The sequence below is a fragment of the Barbatula barbatula genome (assembly GCF_947034865.1).
Source record: "Barbatula barbatula genome assembly, chromosome: 21".
NCBI classification, from domain to species: domain Eukaryota; kingdom Metazoa; phylum Chordata; class Actinopteri; order Cypriniformes; family Nemacheilidae; genus Barbatula; species Barbatula barbatula.
In genome coordinates, this window is record NC_136784.1 from 21,429,464 (window position 1) to 21,456,591 (window position 27,128).

The following is a 27,128-nucleotide window of genomic DNA, read 5'->3' on the forward strand; positions in this document are numbered from 1 at the left end:
AGAAACCCGGCCTGCCTTCTGCACTGAAGTGTCGATTAAGTTGTTACTCTTCAGAAATCCTGGGAGTCTATTGGCCACAACGTTGAAGAAAATCTTATCTTCCTCACTCTAGAGCAGGGCCGTGCACAGGGGGGTGGCCCGGTGGCTAGAGCCACTGCCCCTCTGCCCTCATCGACTGAGGTGCCCCTTCCCATCCCCCACCGCTCCGCTCAAAGTATTCCACTGATTCCACTATTCCGCTCCACGTTTTCCCGCTAGCTCCACAGCATCATTCACAGTGTCTGCACGGCGCGCGCTCTCTGTCTCTTGAAACTGAGAGTGAACACGAAAAAGCTGTCGCATTAACAGGTCGGTTATGCAAGAGACAGTGGTTGAATCTGCAAAATTAGTCATTTGGTATTATAAATTTTTTGTATGTCGGTAATGTTTTGCTCTTGGTATTGTACTAGTGCTAACAACTTGTACAACATATCCACGTTCTTAGAATTAAAGTTAGCTTCTTGGCTAATCAAATAATTGTACTCAACGATCAGATTTAAATAATACAAATAACTAAATGTCCTGTTGTTGGCACACTTTGTAGACAATCCCCCCCAAAAAACAATGTACAACAATGCCTTCACAAAAAAGAAGACAGATACAGAGAGAGAAAGAGCGAAGGGAGGCTGCTAAAGGCAGTTCAACACTGCAAACATGGATTCAAAGCTCCAGCAAGCCAGCAGGTAAATCAAATAGAAGTTAGAACAGTTAGCAGACACAGTTTGTCAGTTTACCCATTGTAATCACTTGTCTTAGTTCTGACTAACACATCATAGGCTCTAAATTAGTGTATATTAGCAAAGTAGGCTATATAGATTAATGCTATGCTAATATGAAATTAAATGTCTATTACTTATTACTCCATTGAAGATGAGGCAGAGGCAGGCTCAGAATCAACTCAACAGAGTAAAAGTGAAGGTCTTGGAACTGAGCCAGAGACAGAGAAAGTTCAGAATGAGAAAGAAAGGCAATGCAATGAGACAGAGAGGGAAGAGACAGACGCAGAACTGGAAGAAATGGAGAGTGAGGCAGCCACAGCCATGTACACAAGGGAGAAAAAGCCAGAAAATGTCTTGGTTACGTATGTAACCTCTGTTCCCTGATGGAGGGAACGAGACGTTGTGTCGAACCGACAGATGGGGTTCGCCCCTGAGAACCTATCATCTTCTGACTATTTTGAAAAGGCCAATGAAATTGGCGAATAAAATTTGCATGCCGGGCTCCTCCCCCGGATATCCAGGTATAAAAGGATTCATTTACCTTTTGTGCTGAGGAGCCTGAGAGCATCTCACGATCGCTGCAGCGGACGGCTAGTGTTGTGGCATGAGGGACACAACGTCTCGTTCCCTCCATCAGGGAACAGAGGTTACATACGTAACCGAGACGTTCCCTTTCTGTCGGTCTCTCGACGTTGTGTCGAACCGACAGATGGGGTTCCTACTGAAAACACCACAGCATTAAGCCGCGTCACAATCTCTAGCGAAGCGACGTTGACCGGCCTGGGCGAGCCACACGTGAGCGCTATCGCGAAATTTGTAACCTTCCAGTGGGCAGGCAGGGGCTCCCAGAGCTTTTGGCAAAGATGAGTAGCCCCTGCCCTCGGCCACCACAGACGGAGGCCTTGTTCTCTAAACGAGAAGCCGTCCGGTACCGTAGGGCTACTGGGTAATCGTTGTTCCCTCAATGTGGACGTGCGCTACGGAGACCACTTCCCACCATAGGGGGGAATACAGTGGAAACACCAACATGGTCTCACCAAATAGGGGAGAACTCATGGGAGGTATGTGCGGAATGCCGCAAGGTGGATGTCCACCTGGGGGAGGTCATGGGTTGCCACGCGGGGAACCACCTCATGACGACATCTCAGACAGAACCACCCTAGTGGGGGGTTACTACGTGTGGGGCACTAGGTCCGGTTAGAGCTATATGTAATAACTCAGCAAGTCCTGCAAGTTCACCACCTAGTTCCCAAAGGGAGGCGGCGGAACTTTGGGCACGTAAGTCGGCCGGGGTCTCAGGATCACATGAGAGTCACCGGGCCTGAATTTTGGCAATCGGTGGACACAGAATGCTTGCAGGTGCCTCACCCTCTGGATGGACTCGAGCCCCAGCAGGAGAGCCAACCCCCCACGCAGAACGAGGAAGGGGGCTCTCTGCATGGCCCGAAAAAAAGGGGACCGAAATGTCCACCTTAAGGCCCCAAGAAGGTACGGGGCGCGGACGAGGCCTTAGCCCCGCGCGCCCTAGAGGAACCTAATGATCAGGTCATGCCGCCCCAGAGGCTCACCAGCAACTGGTACGTGATAACCGCGACAGCGGGTACCCACGCTTCAATTTGGAAGGGGAGATTACTCCCCAGCCTCTCCTGCAATAAGACAGCACGTTCCTGAGCGAGCAATTACGCGGGTCTTCTCCTCGAGAAGAGCACCAGGACGAGAAGGGGCGCCACATTAAAGGCATCCAGCCTTGTGGGCATGGCCCTTGCCTAAGTGATAGTCTCCACCACTGTGGGGGGTAGATCATCCAGGAACTCCTCGTCCCATCCAGGAGCCAGACCCAAAGGTCCGACTCGAATGCCATTACGTGCCCAACCCCTGCGAGTAGGCCCTTCGCCAGGGGATTTGGCCAGGGGGAGTTGTCGTCAGGAGTATTAGCTCCGAGGACCAAGTGTACTTGGGCCCGTAAGGCGCGACTAGCAGCACTTGATACTCCCTTCCCAGACCTTGCACAGGACCTGCGCAATGAGGCTCACTGGGGGGAAGCGTACTTCCGCTTGTCCCGCGGCCAGCTGCGCGCTAGGGCCTCCGTGTCGAGGGGAGTGCCCAGCTGTACTGGGTGGTGTTCAGGGAGGCAAAAGGTCCCCCTGTGCCCGCCCAAACCACACCCAAGCCGGCCTGCAGGGGTGGAGTCGTCACTTCCCACAAGGTGTCAACTGACGAGAGAGCGCTTGGCTGTCTGGTTCAGGACACCCGGTGGGCGTGTGACATGCAGGGGCTTTGCCACCTGCTGTCTCCACGGGAGGAGGCGTTTGGGCGAGTTGCGATGACTGCAGCGAGCGAATGCCACCCTGAGGTTTAGTACGCTACGCCGGTCGTGCTGTCCGGGCCAGTATGCTGGCTCTGCACGAGAGGCCGGAGCCTCATCAGTGCAAGCAGGACAGCTAGCAACTTGAGGGCAGTGATATGCCAATGCAGGCGGGGGCCCGTCCAGCGACCCAACACTGCGCGCCCGTTGCACACCGCACCCGCACCCCGTAGGGAGGCGTCTGTTGTTACCACGACCGGCCTCAAGACCTGCCAGGGGTTAGGATGCAACGGCAGCAGGCGTAATGACGATACGCCTACTGCCAGTGCGCCACGCTCTCCAGGGAACTCATCTCTGTAGTCAGTGCTGTCGCGGTCCCATGTGCGTCAACCCACCCCCGAGGACACCATGCCCAGGAGCCTCTGAAACTGATTTCAGGGGACCGCTGGCTGCTACATGAAAGTTCAAGCAGCTCAGCACTGACTGTGCATGCTCGTGAGCGAGCACGCCGTCATGGAGACAGTGTTGAGTTCTCTAACAGGAAAAGGGGAGCTCTGCGCCAGGGAGAGCTGCTCTTTTTCCCGGCTGACCCGTTACTGACATGCCAGCCCCTCGACAGTGCCGAGGGAAACTGGACATGAGAGTATGCGGTCAGTTGTCATGAACCACTCCTGGCGTCTGACAGACACCAGGACGCGCTTCTGCGCCTCCTGAACGGCACCCTTGCAAGGTGCTGCTCAAGGTATGCAGCGACCCCTGGTTTTGGGGATGATGAAGTGCGGCTGTAGAAGCCACTGGACATCTCGGCCGAGGGGACGGTTCGATCGCCTTCCCCAGAGGGGTGGCAGCCCCGGCCTGGAGCACGGGAACATCCCTGCCTCTGCTGAGGTAAGAGGATGCCCGAAGTCCGGCGGAGGTCTGGCGAACTGGATCGAATGCCGAGACGGACCACACTCCCAGCCACCGTGATGGTTTGAAATGCTAACCAAGCACCCAGGGACCTCACAGGGGGGCTACGATCTGCTTCATCAACCCGTGGGGGTTGGTTCTATGACTAGCAGTGCTGGTCCCACCCGGGGGGGAACAGCTCCGCTAAATCACCTGCCAGGCGATGGCGCAGCTCGACGCACCGTCGAAGCGAGAGTGCTGAGGGCTGCTTTATACTCGCCATTGCGTGCCGCCACGACGCAACGTCGAGTTGCCGAACACCATCTTTCAGAGGGTGAGAGCGGCTGCAAGTGGGACCCAGAGAGAGACCCCTCCTTGTGAGAAGGCGGGCACTAGGCCCCCGGAGGGGCCCAGAAGGTGTCCGGACCCAATGTGCGAAGTACCCAGCCTTGAGTGCCAGGGCTGCGGTGCACCGCAATCCGACACTCACAGCGGTCCGAGCGAGCATGGCTGACATCTTGACGTCTGCTCTCACCTGTGCTCGACCTCCTGAGGGAGGGAGCTTCAGGGAATTGCCAGAGTCTGATGCCAGCAGGTCGCGCTCCGATGTTGCAAGAGACACCTCATCTCCACGGCTCGTGTCCGAGCACGTGGCTGAGGAATAAGACGGCTTAGGACCATCCTTTGGGAACTGCTAAACAAGCGAGACGGGGCGCGAGGGGTCCGCGAGCCGGCCGGCTGACAGATTAACGCTCACGACAATCCCCACATCACCCTCGCTGCTCGCCGCCGCTGACGGCAGGGCCGTAGCCGCTGCGGTCACAGAACGGGAAACAAACGAGGTGGTGGCTGGATCTTGACAGAACATAGCCAACGTGACGCAACGTCTGAATAGCCATCCGCCCGCAGTGCGGGCAGGACGAATCCACGAGGCTGCCATAGTGGTCGGACCCCCGAACACCTTCGGCAACCACCGTGTCCGTCCCCGTCCTCGATGAGTGTACTGCACCCAAGAGATCAGCGGGCAATGCCACGCTGAGGAAATTGCTCTTTTAGAAAAACACCTCTGGAACTGCCAGGACGCCCAGGGGAATCTCCGCTGCACCGCGTCGTAGAATTCGGTAATTCGAAGAATGTCATCAGATGCGAAGGCTCCGAAGAACAAAAGGTGAATGAATGAGCATGCCCGGCATGCAAATTTCATTCGCCAATTTCATTGGCCTTTTCAAAATAGTCAGAAGATGATAGGTTCTCAGGGGCGAACCCCATCTGTCGGTTCGACACAACGTCGAGAGACCGACAGAAAGGGAACTGTGAATTTTTACTTCAGTTAAAAAATCCATCAGATCCTGCGCATTTAAAGAAATACAATATAATGTACAATGTGGCCTTCAGAAAATTTTCAAATTCGGTAGGACCCTGTCGTCCAATTATGCAGTTCCCAAAAAATGAACAAGGACGTTCTTTTCAGGGACAGTGGTATGAAGAACACCCCTGGTTGGAGTATTCCTGAGAATGATGCAATGTACTGTTTCAGCTGCAGGCTTTTCATGAATGATGAAAAGTATAAGAGCAGGACAGGTTGGAAGTCAGTGGGGTTAAGTCTGTGGAAGCAAGCTAAAGGAAAAATAAAGGAGCATAGCAAGACAGAGTCACACATGCTAGGCATGATTCGGTGGAATGCCTTTAAAAGAAAAGCGTTGGATACGGCATTGGAAAAGGCTGACTTTGAGATGCAAGCAGCCAAAGAAAGAGAAAGGCAAAAAAACAGGGAGATTATCTACCGACTGATTGATATTATATTGTACTTAGCTAAACAAGGCATGGCATTCAGAGGTGACAATGAAAGCCTTGCAAGTTCAAACAAAGGAAATTTCTTAGAGCTTGTAGAGTTGGTTAGCCATTACGACAGTCCTTAAGCTTCATCTTGACAACATCAAAGAAAAACAAGCATCATGTCAAAATCTCAGGTGTCTCTCCTCTCAAACCGAATACAAAATGACCTAATTAGAGCAATGGCTATTTATGTAAAACAGGAAATACTGAAGGAAGTAAGGGAAGCGTCAATATTTTACTTGATGAGACAACTGATGTATCACACATAGAACAGGTGTGCTTTGTGGTGCGTTATGTACATGACATGACCATAAAGGAGCGCTTCATTCAGCTCTGTGATGTTCAGTCAACAACAGGAGAACAGCTTGAAAACCTAGTAATGAACTTGCTGAAGGAGAACCATCTGAAAGTTGAGGACATCCATGGTCAGGGTTATGATGGAGCAGCCAACATGAGTGGACCTTACAAAGGACTACAGTCCAGAATTCAAAAGCAAAATGAAAAGGCATTATATGTTCATTGCCATGCTCATTGTTTGAATCTTGTATCAGTGGAGAGTCACTTTGTTAGTTTTTTTACAGTAGTTGAAAAACTTTACACCTTCATTGCCAACTCCACAAAACGACATGCAGCTTTTGTTCAAACACAGCAAGCCATGAATCCTGGCCAGCGTGCCCTTGAGCTACAGAAGCTCTCAGACACCCGATGGACCTGCAGGGAAACAGCACTCAGGACTCTCAGAAAAGGCCTCCCTGCAGTTGTGCAATTCCTGGAAGATCTGACCAAGTCTGAGCCACCTGATCTAGCTGCAGGGGATGCACACATGCTGTTGCACAGCATTAACTTTGAATTTATTCTTTGCTTGGAGATAACAACTCCAATATTCATGGAAACAGCAGTTGCTTCAAATGCTCTTCAGTGGCAAGACTTGGACTTGGCAGCAGCATACACTGTTTTAAACGGTGTCATTAGCAGAATGAACACACTGAGGACTGAAGAGAAATTCAAAGAAATATTTCACTATGCTACCATTCAAGCAGAGACAAGAGGGATCAATGTGCCTGAAGAGATTCCAGGAAAGCAAGGCGGCAAAAAGTACCAACAAAGTTTAAGTACTGCTCCACATCAGCAACAGAGGACCACCAGCCACAAACTTTAGAGGAGTACTACAGAGGAAGGATGTCCTTCACTTTTTTGGATTCCTCGATTCAGGAACTCCACAGGCGATTTCAAGGAAAGGGGAACACTGACAAAATTGTGATGTCACTGCATTGTTTGATTGAGCCATCAAAGTGGAAAGACACTGCAGATGCTGAAGCACGCTTTCACGAGAACAGCTACGAACTGAGCTTAGAGTTTTCCACTCTTCATTCACATGCTCACAAAAAAGTGCCCATGCCATTTTGGAAACATTTAAGGAGTTTGATGCTCATGTTGTGTTTCCAACACTTTTTAAGATGCTGAAAATCTTTGCAACACTCCCTGTCTCAACAGCCACTGTTGAACGCTCATTCTCGAAGTTGAAGCTGGTGAAAACTAAACTTCGTAATGTGTGTGGACAAGAACGACTCTCTGATCTTCTGCTTCTGGCCATTGAAAAAGACATCCCAATCATAAAAGATGAGGTCATTAAGATCTTTCAGCAAATGGTACCAAATAGAAAGGTTTTGCTGTAAAAGGAAACCAAACCAAAATGTAAAATAGTTTGTTAATCAGCAATGTGTTATTGTGATGTTCTATCAAAACATATACAATAAAGTCTAAAATGTATTTGAGCGTGTGCTGAATTCTTTTTTAATTGTATATTTTTTAATAACTGGATAAGTACCCACTTAGTGCCCCTTTTTTTGTTTTAGGCCACTGCCCCTCAAAATGTCTGTGCACGGCCCTGCTCTAGAGGCTAATTTGGTGAAACCGGTCAATAGTTTAGGAGTTTCCTTGGGAAACCTTGGGGATCAGAATGCCTCCTGCCCTTCTCCAGACCTTTGGTATCACCTGCTTTTTCCATGCCAGAGTCATTATTCTCCAAAGGTACCTCAACACTCCAGGGGCTTTTCTTATAGAGCCTATATGGTATACCGTTGGGTCCAGGATAGGGCTGCATGATAAATCACAATTTACATTCAAATCGTGATTGTGAAATTGCAAAGGTTGCAATTGTGTTTTATGCGCAGCTTGTTTGTGAAGCACAGCTCTGTGATCTGTGGGAATGCACAATAATGTATTATCATGAAAATACCAGAGGAGGCTGGAAAAACAGTGACTTTCTGTGCTAGAGCGCCCTCTGGCTTTCGGATGCAGCTGCATTTAACGGTGTTGACTAACTGCGCATTAAACATCGCAGCCAAACGCCAAATCATGTGTGGTTTATTTTTGATTAATTGTGAAACCTTAGACTAGGAGCTGAAGCTGATCTTGCCTGTTTTATTGCATTCTCAACTGTGCTCCATTTAGGGGGCCTTGTGTCCATCTGGTGTTCTGGTAGTTGAATTGGTGATATGGCCTCTAGAATATAAATTGTCTCATGCCTCTGTTTGTCGGAATACATTTTTCGTAGGCGTCCCTGAAGATCTGTTAAAGGTACTTTAAGGGTCCCAGTATTCTCCTTGCTAAAGATGCTACGAATTAACTTCTGGTTCTGGTTTGCTCCTTTTTCTTATGTTGCTTTCTCAAGCTCTCTGCTCTTTGCACAAGACCAGGCTACTTTTAATAATGCCCTGTGGTGCCTCTAGGCCCTTCCTTTCCTCTTCTGTGGCCTTCTTCCACTGTTTCCTCAGGCTTCTCCCTTCTCTCACGAGTCTGTCAATTTATTTTTGTCTCCTGGTCATCTCCTTCTGTGACCTTGGATTCTTGTTTTTCGCTCCAACTTGGCTTCACCTGACTGATCTACCTCTTGTGAAGTATTGGTCAATGCGAAGCCCCTCACTAAGATCTCTCAGGCACTCCTTCCAGCCCTAATGGATTTTAAGACCTTGCTCTGATGTTAGCTTTGTCCAGCCGCAAATGCATCTCTGTAGATTCTGTCCTGTTGTTCCAACTTCTGCTTTGCTGATCTCCTGAATCTTTGTCATTTCCATTACTTTATCTATTGCCATTACTTGGTCTATTGCCATGTGATCCATCCATGAGTCATCTTGCGCCCCCGCTCTCGCAGACTCCAGGGGTATTCTTTCTCTTGTGTTTCTCGTAGCCATAGATGGGTGGACCCTTAAGTAACAGATCCTGCCTCATAAAGTGGTTTGAGCGATCATATTTAAATCCGTCTCGAATGCATTTTGGAGGGCCTTTACACCTCAGGCTCAATGAAAAGTGCACCGTTTACTGATGGTGCACGTCAAACAAGTTGCACCAAAAAGAATGCAGACTCTTTGCATGTTGCTCTACTTAGTGTGATGCTCAGCAGAATTAGAATTATAATAAAATAGCGATGTGTTCTGCAACACACAGTGAAGTGGAACAAAAGACGAAAAAGTATTTAAATACACAGAAAAGTATGTATGTGCAACAATAGCATGCACAATAGTGCTAATGTTATGTCTTTACATAATTTTGCGGTGACAATAAGGGTTGTTTCTATTTAAATAGCTCTGTTCACACATTTAGAATAAGGGGGTCCCTGCTCCATGTAGCTCTCATCTAAGGGGTCCTTGCCCCTAAACATGAAGATCTCTGTTCTGTACCCATGTTTTACATTTTTAACAAATTGTTGTCTATAAACATTATTTAGCAGACCACCCTGTTGAAGGCCCATGCATTAAATAACAGTAATTATGAATAACAGTAATGATTATTGATAAAATAAAAACACAAATAAATTATAAATGTGAGTAATGTATAAAACTAAGTAAAGGTGAATAAATATATGGTATTTATAATGATACCAATTTTAACGCAACAATGAATTCAATATAACGCAAACATATGTTTTTCTTCTGGTGTTCAGTCACACAACACACTTTGGATAGGCTACTCTGATCTTTCCGGTAGCTCAGTGGTAAGAGCATTGCGTTAATGTTCTGGTTCCCCAGGTGGGGGGGACACGTATTTCTGCACGCAAGGCTGCATGGACAGACAGAGTTTGCCCAGAACAGTAGCATTCCGCAAACCTTATATATTGCTATTGTTAAAATTTTGGACAATGCTGGTCCTGCCAGAAGTCTTATATTTTTCTATCATATCATATGTATTGTCACGGAACAGGTGGTGAGAAGAACCCAAGTGCAGGCAGCAATACGGGGTAAAACAGGATTTAATAAATAAAAACCGCAAATTACAAATAATACACCCACAATGGGGGGAAAACTGAACTGAGGCACAATACAAAAACAGAACGTAAAGACTTCAAAAAAATACAAGGGAACACGAGCCAAGGTACAGGTAAGGAAACATATACAGAGCGGGAAACATATACAACCAACGAGCAACAAGACAATAGACAAATGGGTATATATATAGGGAAACTAACAAAGGAGATAACGATGGGCAGGTATGGGTAATAAGACACAGGAGGAAAGCTATACTAGAAACGAGAGGGGCGGGGGCAAATGACGAGACAGGAGAGAACGCATATTATGTTCTGATTGACAATAATATGTTTCTCTCCACATAAAACACGTGGGTCTGTCATGACTCTGCCCCTAGACCAGAAAATCAAGACAAGAGAAGGCAGAATCATGACAGAATCCCCCCCCTTAATGAACGACTCCTGGCGTTCACCAAGGGAGCAACTAACAAGACAAGACAGACTGGGTAACAGACATAAACCAACAAAACATTGCAAACATGACTAGGGGCATACAAGAAATAATAACAAAAGGGTTGGGGTGAGACAATAAAAATAACAAACAAGGGAGGGGGGGTGGAGGCAAAGAGTGCCTAGGGGGCAGTCCAAAAGGGAATGGATGGGGTGGAACAGTCTTAGGGGGAGTCATAGAGGCTCTAGGAGTCCCCTGCTGTGACACCGGCTGAAAGGCTGGCTGAAAGGCCGGCTGGAAGGCCGGCTGGAAGGCCGGCTGGAAGGCCGGCTTGGGCTGAGACACTGGCTGGAAGGCCGGACTTGACGCCGGCTGGAAGACCACCGGGACCACCGGACTTGACGGGACCACCGGACTTGACGGGACCACCGGGACCACCGGACTTGACGGGACCACCGGGACCACCGGACTTGACGGGACCACCGGGACCACCGGACTTGACGGGACCACCCTTCGAGCCGCCCTCCGTTGCCTCTTCTTCAGCCGAGCCCCCCGCCTGGAGGCCGGCTGCAGGAATGAAGAGAATGGGATGAGCGGCTCGGGATTGGAGGTCTCAAACGAGGACCCCCAGGATTCCCGTCTCCCTCGCTTGCCAGTGAGACTGGGCGGTTGTGGAGAGGCTGCAGAGGTTGGGGAGTGGTGCGTGGCGATGCCCACATTCCTGATCTGCAGAGGACCACTCTCTGGTATCGCAACCAGGGGAGATGAGTCAAAGGAGTTCGATGAGGTCGTGGACCACAAACGACCTGTGGTGGCATCCCACACAGCGTCGAAGTCCAACGGCCTCATCGCCCTCATCTCCGATCGAGAGAGTGGCTCTCTGAGACCGGTGTTAAACAGCACCGCCAGCTCCTCCTCCCCGAAGACGCCCTGTCCTGCGATGTCCAGGAACCTCTCCACATAATCATCCACAGTCTCACTTCCCTGGCGAAGGCTGCAGAGGCGGCGGGACAAGCTAGACCGGCCAGTGTCCATGCTGCTGCTGGGTTCAGTCTTGGCTCGTTGGTTCTGTCACGGAACAGGTGGTGAGAAGAACCCAAGTGCAGGCAGCAATACGGGGTAAAACAGGATTTAATAAATAAAAACCGCAAATTACAAATAATACACCCACAATGGGGGGAAAACTGAACTGAGGCACAATACAAAAACAGAACGTAAAGACTTCAAAAAAATACAAGGGAACACGAGCCAAGGTACAGGTAAGGAAACATATACAGAGCGGGAAACATATACAACCAACGAGCAACAAGACAATAGACAAATGGGTATATATATAGGGAAACTAACAAAGGAGATAACGATGGGCAGGTATGGGTAATAAGACACAGGAGGAAAGCTATACTAGAAACGAGAGGGGCGGGGGCAAATGACGAGACAGGAGAGAACGCATATTATGTTCTGATTGACAATAATATGTTTCTCTCCACATAAAACACGTGGGTCTGTCATGACTCTGCCCCTAGACCAGAAAATCAAGACAAGAGAAGGCAGAATCATGACATGTATACTGTTGTTATAAAAACAGATGTATCCCCTTACGGGAAAGTAAGGTGTATCAGATCCGACAACGGAACCGAGTTTACATGCAGTGATTTTCAAGCACTGTTGAGGATAAACAAAATTAGACATGAAAAGTCAGCTCCGTATTCCCCACACCAGAACGGAACTGCAGAGAGGGGTTGCCGTACTCTTTTTGAGATGGGTAGGTGTATGATAGTTGAAAGTTCACTACCAAAGCAGCTATGGCACTACGCAGTACAAACACCAGCAATTATACAACAGGTGTTTTAACCAACGTACAGGGCAGACTCCTTATGAGTCGCTGACAGACAAGAAGCCTAATGTGTCAAAAATGCAAAAGTTTGGATCTGTATGCTACACCTACAAACATGATAAGAGAAAATTTGATTCCAGGTGCGACCAGGGTCTTTTTGTAGGCTATGATAAGAACAGCCCTGCGTATTTGGTGTATCATCCAGATACAAACAAAGTGCAAAAACACAGGCTAGTGAAGTTTGTGAGCAAGGCAGCTGTGGAAAAACAGACACAGACTGGTGAGCCAGATCTAAGCGATGGCTATGGTAGTGTGAAACCCAAAACCGGTGAGACCACACAGAGTAGGAGTACAGAAAAAGCTCAAGAGCCAAGTGAACAGGGAAGAAGTACACATAGTGATAGTGTAGGTGAAGAAACGAGGTCTAGCGACCAAAATCAGACACAACAGAATGTGATAAGTGGTAAATCCGAGAGTATGAGGTATCCGACTAGAGAAAGAACACAGAGTTACTTAGATGATTTTGTAACCGAAGACAGTGATAGTGATGGGGTTAATATCACGGTAGACTATTGCTGCAGAGCGGTTTGTGGCAGTCCACAGAATTTTGAGGGAGCAATGACGTCAACTAACTCAAAAGAATGGTTAAAAGCCATGGATGAGGAAATCCAGTCTCTAAATGAAAACAAAACGTTAACTCCGACAACACTGCCAATAGGTAAGAAAACAGTGGGGGGTAGATGGGTTTACTCTATCAAAACTGATGTAGATGGAAGAAACAAATACAAAGTGAGGTTTGTGGCCAAGGGGTACAACCAGAGAATGGGAATAGACTATGGGGAGACATTTTCACCTGAAGCAGATTTGACAAGTGTAAGGGTGGTGCTACAGAAAGCAGCATAGGAAAATTTACTCCTGCATCAAATGGACGTGAAAAACGCGTAGCTGCACGCCCCTATAGACTATGAGATCTACATCAATCCACCAGAGGGTTACCAAGAGAAAGTGAGTATAGTTTACAAGCTAGAGAAATCACTTTACGGATTAAAACAATCCGGGCGAAATTGGAACAAGGTTTTGCACGATTGTTTAATTGAGAATGGATTCACACAAAACCCAGCCGACCACTGTGTTTATGCTAAAGAGACAAAAGAAGAGAAAGTGTTTATAATTACATGTGTTGATGATTTAATTATTGCAGCGAGCAATCAAGATAGACTGAAAGAAGTGAAAGAGATACTTTCAGAAAGGTTTCAAATGAAAGATCTGGGCCAACTCAAACATTTTCTGGGTATCGATTTCAATCAGTCTGATGGGTGTGTAAAAATGACACAAGAAAAGTACACTAACAAGATACTACAGCGTTTTGATATGCAAAACTGTAGGACCAGAGAAACAACATGCGAGCAAAAGTTAGTGTATACTGAGGATGCAGTAAAGATGAAAGATGTCCGAGTGTTCAGAGAAGCTGTGAGAAGTCTTATATACCTGACTACTTGCACCAGACCCAATTTGAGTTTCGTAGTGAGCATGTTATCACAGTATTTTGCTGAACCTACAGAAGAATCTTGGGTATCTGAAAGGTACAGCAGAGAAAGGGTTAAGCTTTAGGAGAAACGACTGCGAGAAAGTAGGTATACAAGCCTACAGTGATGCTGACTGGCAGCTGATACCAGCGACAGACGCAGTACTACGGGGTACTGTGTGAGACTAAGCCAAAACAGCTCTCTAGTCTCGTGGAAGACTAGAAAACAGCCAACTGTGTTTATACCTAGAACAGTCACTGGGAGGTATAGATAACTACAAGTACACGCAAACTGTAGTACATGAGGACAATCAGGGAACAATTGCTCTTGCCAAAAACCCTATTAACAGACGGAGATGCAAACACATAGACATAAGATATCACTTTATCAGGTCTATTGTGAACGATGGAAGAATGACCTTGATGTATTGTCCTACTGATAACATGATTGCTGATGTAATGACCAAACCTGTAAATAAGTTGAAACTGGATTGGTTTGCATGTGCTCTTTTTGGGGATTGATATGTGTATGACAGGGGTCCACATTCATTATACTTTATATAGCAACCTGAGTACAAGTGGGGGTGTTAAAATATGTTCATTATGTCCTCGGTTGTATATTTATGTAATGCTGTACTGGTTTGTATTTTTGTATATGTGTATGCCACAAGGGGGCACTAAAGTTTAAGCCACAGAAGACGTGTTTGAGTTATGATGTTTGTCTAAGTTGTTTTACGGTACTCTTATGGCTGTCTGACCGTGAGTCTGATGTGTCAGCAATGAAAAATAAATATGCCAAGAGCGGCTAAAGATGATCCATCTCTCGTTTATTTTTCCCCGAACCCAACGCTAACTGCAACAACAGTGTAACAAAGCTCAACATCTAATTTCACCATAATATTGTGCTCATCTAAGTTCAGTTATTATTAATTATTTCCATCAGTTGGGTTAACGTTAGGCCTTGTCATTAGCAAACATAATTTTCTAATCTGTAGGTAGTTTCAAAGACGAACATGTCACAGTGCTACATTGAGACTGCACTGTGACACACACACACACACACACACACACACACACACACACGTTGTGTTGGTGTAATGAATATATGTTTAATGTCTGTTAATTGCTTTACTTTATGTTGCTTTGTTGCCATGTAATGTGTTTGCTGTATTTATCCACCATGTCAGTTCAAACTACATTGCATACTTACGGATAGCACATTGAAATAACCACAGACACATGTTTATCATTTATCCATCCCCATTTATTTGAAATACAAGAAAATTACATAAATTCGCCAATTTCCATTGTGCAGAACCAACCTGTTTGATATAATTTATGGGTTTTTTATACAAACACTAGCAGCCATTTTAGGTGTGACATCATCGAGATCATAACATCCATACCAGCAAAGTTAATTTGTTATTGCAAGGTGGGGAGATATCTCGGATAACGAGGTCGACCAAGATATGGAATTTCAGGATGTAAGATATAATAAAAGAAAAAAAAAGAGAACAGCATGGGTGATGGATCTGATGGTGAGCAAACAATTTATAAAACAAAGCAAAAGAGAGGTAATGCGGGTGATGGAAAAAGAGATCAAAGTGATAGTTACTTTCGCAAAGCAGTTAGAACAGCAAATCCATCCTATTAAACTTTCCAAAATTATTGAGAAAAAGATAGGAACGGTGAAGGCTGTATTTTGTATAAGTAATGGAAGAATATTGATTAAATGCAAGTGTAACGGGTTCGTTATGGCCCGCGTAGTAGGGGAAATTAATACGTTACTTTGGAAGACTTACCGCGGAAAGGATCTTAGTCCCCCACCCCAGTACTTTGAGTCTCGGTTTATTTTAGTTGTACGTTTTATCTTACCCTGTTGTATCATATACTAAAGGAACCAAAGAGTGTGGCTTCAGGTAAGTTAAATAACACGGCGGCTGTCTGAAGTATAAGTATGTAAGACAGTAACTGTCGTTCCACACTCCACCAGTACCCAACAGAGCAAGTGAGACGCCCCCACTCCAAAGTAAGTAACACCACAATATCGTTTTAGATTAATTGAAACCATTAATCATTTATTTTGCCTTTCCTTTAAGGTTTATTTTCCTCCTCTGCAATACTCAGCAAAACTGAGTTTAGATTAAGGCATAAAATGAATAAAATAAAACAATATAAACAGTAATAATTCAAATGATAAGATTTGTGCAGGGTAACATTTACAATTTACATTTGCAACAACACAACTATAAATGATCAAATTCAAATGTTCAGTTCACTCAGTCTATATCAACAAAACGTGTAATGATATGTAAAAGTACCACTCCGTAGCCACGTTGACTTGCGTTGAGTGCGATGACTTTCGTTGAATGTGATGACTTAACACACGTGAGAATAGTAACCAGGAAGATTATAGATGTGTGCCAAAGATGTCACTTGGATGGCAGGGCAACTATAAAATAACATCAATAATGCCCGACCGTGCTCGATGAGTATCCTCGGAGAAACAGGGGATCGCGCACGTGTTCCTGCGCACGTGGAAAACCCAATACTCCACAAAAAAATCTCGAAAACAAACAGTCACGGACGCAATTGCTACCTGCAAAAATATGCGTTATGATGACGCTCGTTTTACTAGCACTCGGGGATTCTTCATTTCGGCATACAGCGAAGACTACGGTGTTCGGCGAACCTCTCGACATTAGCAGCTCTCTTCTGCTCTTCAGTCAGCTTCCAACACCGTCTGTTTCTTTCAAAGTAACTTTACACAACCGAAAAAATAAAACCGTCTTACGCACGTTTACCACGAAAAACTGTGTAATACATTATCACGTTATTTTCCTGCAAACGTTCAACCAAAAACTCTCTGTATAACTTCACAGCGAACGCTTCACTTCTTCTCTTTTCTTCTTCGTACGGCGCGCCTGCGTCTCGGCTCATACTCCGAAAAAAGTGTGTCAAAATAAAAGTCCCTCAGGAGAAATACATTCAAGAATGATTACCATTACACAAGGATGAAAACCAAAAGCAAAAAATACTAAAAATGGAAACATTAGCAGGAGGAAGTATAACAAGCACTGAAATAGGCAATAAAGTTAGAGGTGTGATTTCAGGAGTGCCCCTAATGTAGAAATGGATGAAAAAAAAGTCTCAACGGAGGCACAGTTATCTTAGCAAGAAGATTGCAGATGTGGAAAGATAATCAGAGATGTGATAGTATGAGCGTTATGATCCAATTGGAAGGGAGTATTCTGCCACAAAGGGTGAAGTTAGGTTTTGTAAACTTTTCGGTACGAGAGTTTATTCCACCCCCCTTAAGATGTTTTAAGTGCGAACGCATGGGTCATACTGCAAATGTTGCAAAGGCAAAATGCGATGTGCAAAATGCGGGGGAGAACATGAATATGGCAAGTGCGTGGACAGTGCCGAAATTAAGTGTTGTAACTGCGGAGGGGGACATAGTGCAGCATATGCAGAATGTCCGGTACAATTAGAAGCTCCAGAAGTTCAAAAAATAAAAACATTTCAAAATTGAACATATGCAGAGGCTGCTCGTAAGGTAAAAAGTAAAGGTGAAACAAAGATAAATAATATGCAAGGAAATAGGGAGAAAACCTTTGTTCAGACAGAAGCAAATGTTGCGAAAGAAGATACGGGTCAACATGTGGTGATGAACAAAATTTATTTTGTTGCTTTTATTTGTGCAGTGGTAAATGGTACTTCACAAGTGGTACGGAAATCAGACAAGATAAAGATCATTGTAGGATGTGCCAGTAAAGTTCTGAAGTTAACAGGAGTTACTGCGGAAGAGGTACACAGGACTCTGATAGCAAAGGAAGAAAATGGTGCTCTGGATATGTCTCAGAGCAATAACACTTAGATGTATAATGAATCTCTTACTACTACACTGGAATGCAAGGAGCTTAGTAGCAAATGGGCAAGAATTTAAAAAACACACTACAGAAATGGAAAAGGTACCTGACATCATATGTATTCAGGAAACATGGTTAAAAAGTTCCTTAAAATCAGTGGATATGTAGTAGAAAGGAAAGATAGGTATTTTGGAAGAGGCGGAGGGTGTGCAACATTTATTAAAGAGGGCATAGTCTATAAGAGAAAATACCAAAGTGAGCACGTGGAATGTGTCAGCATAGAGGTAAAGGTAGCACACGAGGGAATCCGAATCATAAATTATTATAATCCTTGTAAAGAAATTAATAATACTATACTAGAAGAAGTGGTAGGAAATGCACAGGGGAAACTTGTTATATTTTAATGCACACAATGGTTTATGGGGCAGAAAAAATAAAGATAAAATGGGATGATCATAGAAGCACTTATAGAAGAGCGTTCCCTTGTGTGTATAAATGATGGGAAACCAACCAGGATGGATGTAGTAAAAAGTGGATTGTCATGTCTGGATCTCACAATAACATCAGCGGCCTTAGCAGGTGAGTGCACCTTGAGTGTACATGAAGATAATTTGGGCAGTGATCACTGGCCTGTAATATGTGAGATTCAGAATTCATTCATAAGGCAAAATATTAGTGTATGTGCAAGATGGATATATAAACAGGCAAAATGGGAGGAGTTCTATACGCTGTGTGAAGAACACTTCAAAAATAATAGGTTAGTAGGGTGTGTTGAGGAGGAATATAATAAGATAGTAGGAGGAATTATCACTGCAGCAAATCAATCAATACCCTTTATAAGAGGAAAAGGTAAGAAAATGAATAGTTTCCCATGGTGGTCGGTAGAGTGTTCGGTAGCAATTAGAGAAACAAATAAGGCGCTCGGTATTCTAAAAAGAGTAATAAATCAAGACACAGTTATAAAATATCAAAGGAAAAGGGCTATTGCTAGAAGAGTAATTAAAAATGCCAAAAGAAAGGCATGGCAGGAATTCTGTAACTGCGGAAAGGCGGTACCACACCGTCTTACTCCTCCGTCACGCAATCGGACACGATGCGTGACGACGATGAGATGTCCCTCGCAGCATCGGAGGGCGACCTATTGGCATCCGACCCTGACGATTCCTTCGAGCCGTCTCCTCCGGGAGATAGAGTTCAGGAAAAGGCAGACGTCGAGATGTCAGCCATGCTCTCTCGGGCCGCCGTGAGCATCGGGCTGCAGTGCACCGCACTGCCCATGCCCCAACGCTCGCGGCTGGATAATTGGTACATCGGGTCTGAGCGCGACTCCAAGCCGCGCACGGCCCCTGTACCATTTTTTCCCGAGGTCCATGAGGAGATCAGCAAGACCTGGAGCGCCCCCTTTTGGCTCGCTCCCGTCAAGCTGACTCTGTCGCCCTCTGATGCTGCGAGGGACATCTCATCGTCGTCACGCATCGTGTCCGATTGCGTGACGGAGGAGTAAGACGGTGTGGTACCGCCTTTCCGCAGTTACAGAATTCCTGCCATGCCTTTCTTTTGGCATTTTTAATTACTCTTCTAGCAATAGCCCTTTTCCTTTGATATTTTATAACTGTGTCTTGATTTATTACTCTTTTTAGAATACCGAACGCCTTATTCGTTTCTCTAATTGCTACCGAACACTCTACCGACCACCATGGGAAACTTTTCATTTTCTTACCTTTTCCTCTTATAAAGGGTATTGATTGATTGACAGCGTATAGAACTCCTCCCATTTCTCCCATCTCTTCCCTCGATGGCGGGGCAGCTAGAGGCTATGTCGATGTCCACCAGATGGAACATGCAGTCGCGGTGCACCTGTGCCCACAGACGGCGGCCACGTGGAGGTCTCGACCTAGACTCCCGTCTAAGCCGTGTAGGGTTTCGGCATCACTGGTGTCGAAATCCTACAACGCCGCTGGACAAGCTGCCTCAGCTCTTCATGCCATGGCCATCCTGCAGGTCCATTAGGCCAAGGCACTGAAAGAGCTCCACGAGGGTAAGACCGACCCAAAGGTCATGCAGGAGCTCCACACTGCCAACGACATCGCCCTCCGGGCGACTAAGGTGACGGGTCGGACGATGCTTTGGGTCGGACGATGTCCACACTAGTGGTCCACGAGAGGCACCTCTGGCTGAACGTTGCGCAGATGCGGGAAGCCAAGAAGGTTCGCTTTCTTGATGCTCCCATCTCGCAAGGAGGGCTGTTTGGCGACGCTGTCGAGGACTTCTCTCGGCAGTTTTCGGCAGTGCAGAAGCAGACGGAGGCAATCAAGCACATCCTGCCCCGTCGCGACCCGGCCCCCCGGAAGAGGACGGCGAGGAAGCGATCACCGTCTCGTCAGCAGCTGCCGCGGAAGCAGACGTTTTCCTGACGAGCCAGACCCGGGGAGATCGGGCCCGATCCCAGCCATTCCATCGCTGGCCGGTCGGAAAGGGACGGTCCCTGCCCCGTCCCAACTCTTTCGGGGCCTAGCGCCCACTTCCTCACAAAAAGAGCAGTCTCTCTCTCTGGGTCTTTCTTTCTTCAGCCGCACTCACTCTCCACAGGACGGTGTTCGGCAACTCGACGTTGCGTCGTGGCGACACGAAAAGCCGAGTATAAAATCGCACAGCCCTCAGCACTCTCACCTCGACGGTGCGTTGAGCTGTGCCACCGCCACGCAGGTAAGTCAGCGGAGCCAGCCCACCCCCGAGGTGTGTCGTGGTAATGACCGACGCCTCCCTACAGGGTTGGGGTGCGGTGTGCAAAGGGCACGCAGTGTCAGGCCGCTGGACGGGGGCCCACCTGTGCTGGCATATCAACTGCCTGGAGTTACTAGTCAAGTCAAGTCAGCTTTATTTATATAGCGCTTTTTACAATTTTCATTGTTACAAAGCAGCTGTACAAGAAAAAAATGACTATAAGTAAAACATAAAAGGGTTATGGAATTCAAAACACATGTCAAATATCAGACACACAATAAATTCCTATATGCAGTGTTAATTAAATAAGACTACAAAATTCTAGCAGCCCCCCCGGCCAGGCAAAACAGTGCAAAACAGTATGCAAACGGTGGCGAGGAACCCAAAACTCCATTGGAGGAGAAAAAAAACCTCGGAGGGAAACCAGGCCTAACCAGGGGATTCCAGTTCCCCTCTGGCAAAAACTGCTGCCTCTGCACAAGCTCAACAGTGCTTGCACAACAAGGCAAAATAAAAAAAAATTTGATTTAAAATCATCATTAATAATCTAATAGTGGCTGAAGTTTTGTAGGGACGTCACTTCCTTCGTCCAGCATTTGTCAGGTCTAGGAATGGATTGCGCCCTGCCCGCTCCGCTCTTGTAACCTTGGAACAATGAGACAAGACTGGCTGAGAGTAGAGTACTGTTCTGCACTCTTTGATGCAACAAATGCATCAGTTGTTATTGGAAGTGTCCCTGGTTCCGGTTGATCTAACTAGTGCAGCCTAGATCTTTGAAATACATATATTATGATAATGTAGTGTATGCAAGATTAAAAAGATGCGTCTTTAGTCTAGATTTAAACTGACAGAGTGTGTCCGCCTCCCGGATATTGCAGGGAAGACTGTTCCAAAGTTTAGGCGCTAGATAAGAAAAGGATCTGCCGCCTGCACTTGATTTTGAAATTCTAGGTATTACCAACTGACCTGACGCCTGAGAGCGTAGTGCACGTGATGGACTATAATACGTAAGAAGTTCTCTCAAGTAGTGAGGAGCTAAACCATGCAAGGCTTTATAAGTAATAAGCAAGATTTTAAAATTTATGCGATGCTTTATAGGTAACCAGTGCAAGGTTGACAGAACCGGGCTAATATGCTCATACTTTTTTGTACGTGTAAGAACTCGAGCTGCCGCATTTTGGACCAGTTGGAGTTTTTGTAATAGGCCTGCAGGGCAACCACCTAATAGTGCATTACAGTAATCTAGTCTTGATGTCATAAAGGCATGTATAAGCTTCTCCGCATCTGATGATGACAGCATATGACGTAATTTAGATATATTTTTAAGATGGAAAAACGCAATCTTACAGGTGTTGGCGACCTGGTTCTCAAATGACAGAGTACTATCGAATATAAAGCCAAGATTCTTAGCTGAAGATGAGGGTTTTATGGAACATCCATCAATAGTTAAGCAGTATTCTTGGTTGTTACGTAGGGCGGTTTTCGGTCCGATAAGTAACACCTCAGTTTTGTCCGAGTTCAGTAATAAAAAAATTGCTACTCATCCACTTTTTTATATCGACTATGCATTCCACTATTCGATGGAATTGCTGTGTTTCGTGAGGCTTCGAGGAAATATAAAGTTGCGTATCATCAGCATAGCAGTGAATGCTTATTCCGTGTCGCTTTATTATATCTCCTAGGGGTAACATGTATAATGCGAAGAGCATAGGCCCTAGTACTGAGCCCTGTGGTACACCGTACTGGACTTGGGATTTGCGTGATACCTCATTGTTTATTTTTACATATTGGAAACGGTCGCATAAATAAGATCTAAGCCATTTCAAAGCTATTTCCTTAATACCGACATCATTTTCAAGTCTATGTAGGAGCATGCTGTGGTCAATGGTGTCGAATGCAGCACTAAGATCTAGCAGCACCAATAAGGAGATACAACCTCGGTCGGACGCCATAAGCAGATCATTTGTAACTCTAATCAGAGCAGTCTCTGTACTGTGATGTGCTCTAAATCCAGACTGGAAATCTTCATTAATCTCATTCCTTTGGAGGAAGGAACATATTTGAGTTGAGACTACTTTTTCCAGAACTTTAGATAAGAAAGGTAGATTCGAAATAGGTCTATAGTTAACTAGTTCTCCAGGGTCCAGATGGGGTTTTTTGACAAGGGGCCTTATAACAGCCACCTTATATGCTTTAGGCACATGTCCTAATGTCAGAGATGAGTTAATAATGCTAAGTAGAGGATCTATAATTTCTGGGAGCATCTCTTTCAGAAGATTTGTAGGTATAGGGTCTAGCATGCATGTAGTCGATTTAGATGATCTAATGATTTTCGATAGTTCATCGTGATCTATAGTAGAAAATAAACATAATTTTTTACTTAGAGGCGCTGTAGTTAGTCATATGTTCAGCGGGTTTCGCATCTGGTTGCATAGTTATAATTTTCTCCCGACTATCTTGGATTTTATTTGTGAAATAGTTCATAAAATCATCACTGCTATGCTGGTATACAGCATCAGAAGTCGCTGACGATTTATTTTTGGTTAATTTAGCCACTGTATCAAATAAAAACCTAGGGTTATTTTGGTTTTCTTCTATTAATGATGAAATGTAGGCGGATCGAGACGTTTTTAGGGCTTTCCTGTATTTTTTTGTACTATCCTTCCAGGCAGTACGAAATACCTCTAATTTAGTCTTCTTAAAGTTGCGCTCCATTTTTCGTGCCGCTTTCTTTAGAGCCTGAGTGTGTTCATTTTTCCACGGTGTCGGTCTGTCATTTTTAATCTTCTTTAAGCGCAAGGGAGCAACTATGTCTAGCGTTTCCGAGAAGTTGGCATTAATATTTTCAATGGTAAAGTCAAGATCTTCAACGTTATTACTCATGCTAGAGATTTGAGACAATTCAGGCAAATTATCAAGAAACGCACCTTTTGTAGTCGAAGTTATTGTTCTACAATATTTGTAACTTGGAGTTTGATTTGCCACCATTGGGTATTGAAGCAAGCATGATACCAGATAATGATCTGAGATGTCTTCGCTCTGCTGAAGGATTTTAACATCGACCACGTTTATACCGTAAGACAAAATTAAATCTAAAGTATGATTACGAAGGTGAGTAGGTCCTGACACATGTTGACTAACGCCCATGGAGTTAAGAGTGTCTTTAAAAGCCATTCCTAAAGCATCTGTATCATTATCTACATGAATGTTAAAGTCCCCAGCAACAAGGACTCTGTCTGCAGACAGTACTAGTTCTGATAAGAACCCACCAAATTCTTTAATAAAATCTGTGTGGTGCCCTGGAGGTCTATATACAATAGCCAGAATAAATTTTAAAGATGTTTTGTCCTTAGTATTAGGTATTGATGCATCAAGTACCATGACTTCAAAAGAATTGTATTTAGGATTAGACTTCTGGTAAATGCTAAAAGAGTTACGGTAAAGTGCAGCAACACCTCCCCCTCTGCCTTTTAGGCGAGGCTCGTGTTTATAATAATAATCTTGGGGGTGTGGCGAGCGGACCAATGGCCAATCAGCGTCGCCATGGAAACACCACACTCAAGCCGCCACACCTGCCGATCGTCTACACCTGCGCCTCATTAAGAGGACAGCATATAAGCTGAGAAGGAGAAGGAAAGGGTGAGCTCGTTCTCGCGTAGAGAAAACCCTTAATGCTTACTGTGTGTTTGTTCTTTCCTCAGTTACAAGCGCCTGAGATGATCGGCAGCCACATCCACCACTCTGCACTGCACCCCGAACTGTTTGCACTGTTTCACCGCCGCTGGGACCGGAGACCTACTTCCCCACTGCTCACCTTACTCCGCACCCAGCCTATTGTTATTAATAAATCACCCTCCGGGGTACAAATTGTACTTACCTGTGTCTGTGTTGCTTGATGCTCGCCACAGGGGACAGACTCATTTAACGCAATATAATCATCTGGCTTTAGCCATGTTTCTGTGAGACAGAGCATGTCTATTTTATGATCTGTTATCATATCATTAACAAAAAGTGCTTTATTAGAGAGAGATCTAATATTTAGCAATCCGAGTCGTAACAGTTGATTATCTGTATTATGTTCATGTTTAGTTAGTTTAACGTTAACTAAATTACCTTTGAGAGGTTTACGCTTTATTTTATGTTTGCTAATCCGGGGGACAGACACAGTCTCTATTTTATGATGTTTGGGAGAAAGTATTATCGCATGTTGTGTATTATGTGTGTTCTGCAACGTGAGACGGCAAGCAGACCGTTGGTTAAGCCATTCAGTCTGCTCCCTGACCTGGGCCCCAGTGAGTCAAGTTTTAGCATTAAGACTATGTGCCATATTTCTAGAGAGTAGAGAAGCTCCAGCCCAGGAGGGATGGAGACCATCACTTTTCAACAGGTCAGGTCTGCCCTCAAAACTTTTCCAGTTATTTATAAAAACAATATCATTCTGCAGGCACCACTCAGACAACCAGCCATTTAGTGATGATACTCTGCTATGTATCTCATCACCACGATAAGTGGGGAGGGGGCTAGAGAATATTACAGTTTCTGACATCGTGCTTGCGAGCTCACAAACCTCTTTAATATTATCTTTTGTGATCTCCGATTGACGGAGTCGAACATCATTTGTGCCGACGTGAATAACAATCTTAGTGAATTTACGATTAGCCTTAGCCAGCACATTTAAATTTGACTTGATGTCAGGCGCTCTGGCTCCCGGTAAACATTTGACTATGGTGGCTGGTGCCTCTATGTTAACGTTCCGAACAATAGAATCACCGATAACTAGGGCACTTTCAGCAGGTTTCTCAGTCGGTGCGTCGCTGAGCGGGGCAAACCTGTTTGAGACTGAAGTCGGAACGTTTGAGTGATGTTTTGACCTGCGACTACACCGTCTCACAGTCACAAAGTTTCCCAGCTGCGGGGGTTGTTCAACCGGAACCGAACTGTGCGCGCTAATATTGCTCGCATCCAAAGTGTTTTCTAAGCTCCTTACATTCTTACTATCCTCAGATAAAGATTGGATGCGAGACTCTAATACTGTGATCTTCTCTGTCGGCCTAGCTATTTCCCTGCATTTATCGCATGTAAAGCCCTCGCCGCTGACAGAGAAGGCTAAGCTAAACATATGACATGAGGTGCAAGTGACAATAATAAGAGAAGAAGCCATAACTCACCGGGTTTGAAGAGTAATTCCAACTTACCAAGGCTGCTCGGTGATTCTTAGCATATACGCTTCAAAGAGAAACCGTTAGCACACAAGACAGCTAGAAGGCGAGATGATATTTAGCAGTGTAAAAAGAAAGCCCGCTAGCACGCTTGTGCTATGCTAACGGCGCTGAGTGTTTTGGTTTAAGATTTTCAAGTAAATAACCAGGAGAGGTTAGCAACGACAGTGATAATTAACAATGTATGCTATGAATAAAATACACTAATATGAAAGAAGTGCAAGTTAAGTGATACAACAACCTGATTCCGTGTTGTATTAGAGGGGAGAGGTGAAGCACGTTTACTCGCACGTCCAGCCCAATACTAGTTGTTCGGCTTGCACTGAAGGGACTACGGTCCCTCGTGCAGGGCCAGCACGTACTGGTCCGATCAGACAGCACAACTGCCGTAGCGTATATCAACCATAAGGGTGGCATTCGCTCACGGCAGTTAACGCAACTTGCCCGACGCCTCCTCTTGTGGAGTCAGCAGGTGACGAAGTCTCTGCATGCCACTTACATACCGGGCAACCTGAACCAGACAGCCAACGCGCTCTCTCATCAGTTGACGCCCCGTGGAGAATGGCGACTCCACCCCCATGCAGTCCAGCTTATTTGGGTGCAGTTCGGGCGGGCACAGGTGGAGCTGTTTGCCTCCCTGTACAACACCCATTGCCCACTATGATACTTCCTGTCCGAGGGCCCCCTCGGCACGGATGCTCTAGCGCACAGCTGGCCACGGGACAAGCAGAAGTACGCCTTCCCCCCAGTGAGCCTCATTGCACAGGTCCTGTGCAAGACCAGGGAAGAGGAGCATCAAGTGATACTAGTTGCGCCTTACTGGCCCAACCGGACTTGGTTCTCAGCGCTAATGCTTCTGACGACAACTCCCCCTGGCCAATTCCCCTGATGAAGGACCTTCTCTCGCAGGGGAAGGGCACGTTGTGGCACCCGAGACCAGACCTCTGGAACCTCCACGTCTGGCTCCTGGAGACCATCACTCAGGCTAGGGCACCTGCCACAAGGCGGTTGTACGCCTTTAAGTGGCGCCTCTTCTCGTCTTGGTGTTCTTCTCGCAGAGAAGACCCATGGAATTGCTCGGTCAGGCACGTGCTGTCCTTCCTGCAGTAGAGGGGCCGTTGTAAAGATATCAGTTCTTTTTGTAAGACTGAGTCTAAGGCAGCCCACCCACCCATCGGCTGGTGTACACAGCTGATGTATTTTGTTTTAATCTTCTGATCAATAAACTTCAAGATTTTACTTTGACAGGCCTCTCTCCAATTTTGAACGCGCAGAACGTTGATCGAATGTTCATCACCAGTCACTGTGGCAAAAGCAGAGAGGAGCTTTTCCAAACTAAAGTCGATCAAGTCATACCTGAGATCAACCATATCCGGCTCACATGGCTTGGGATCATCAGTATAAATCACTCAATAGGGGAGCAGATTTCACACGATGACATCATTGATGATTTTGCATCAAGGAAGGCCAGAA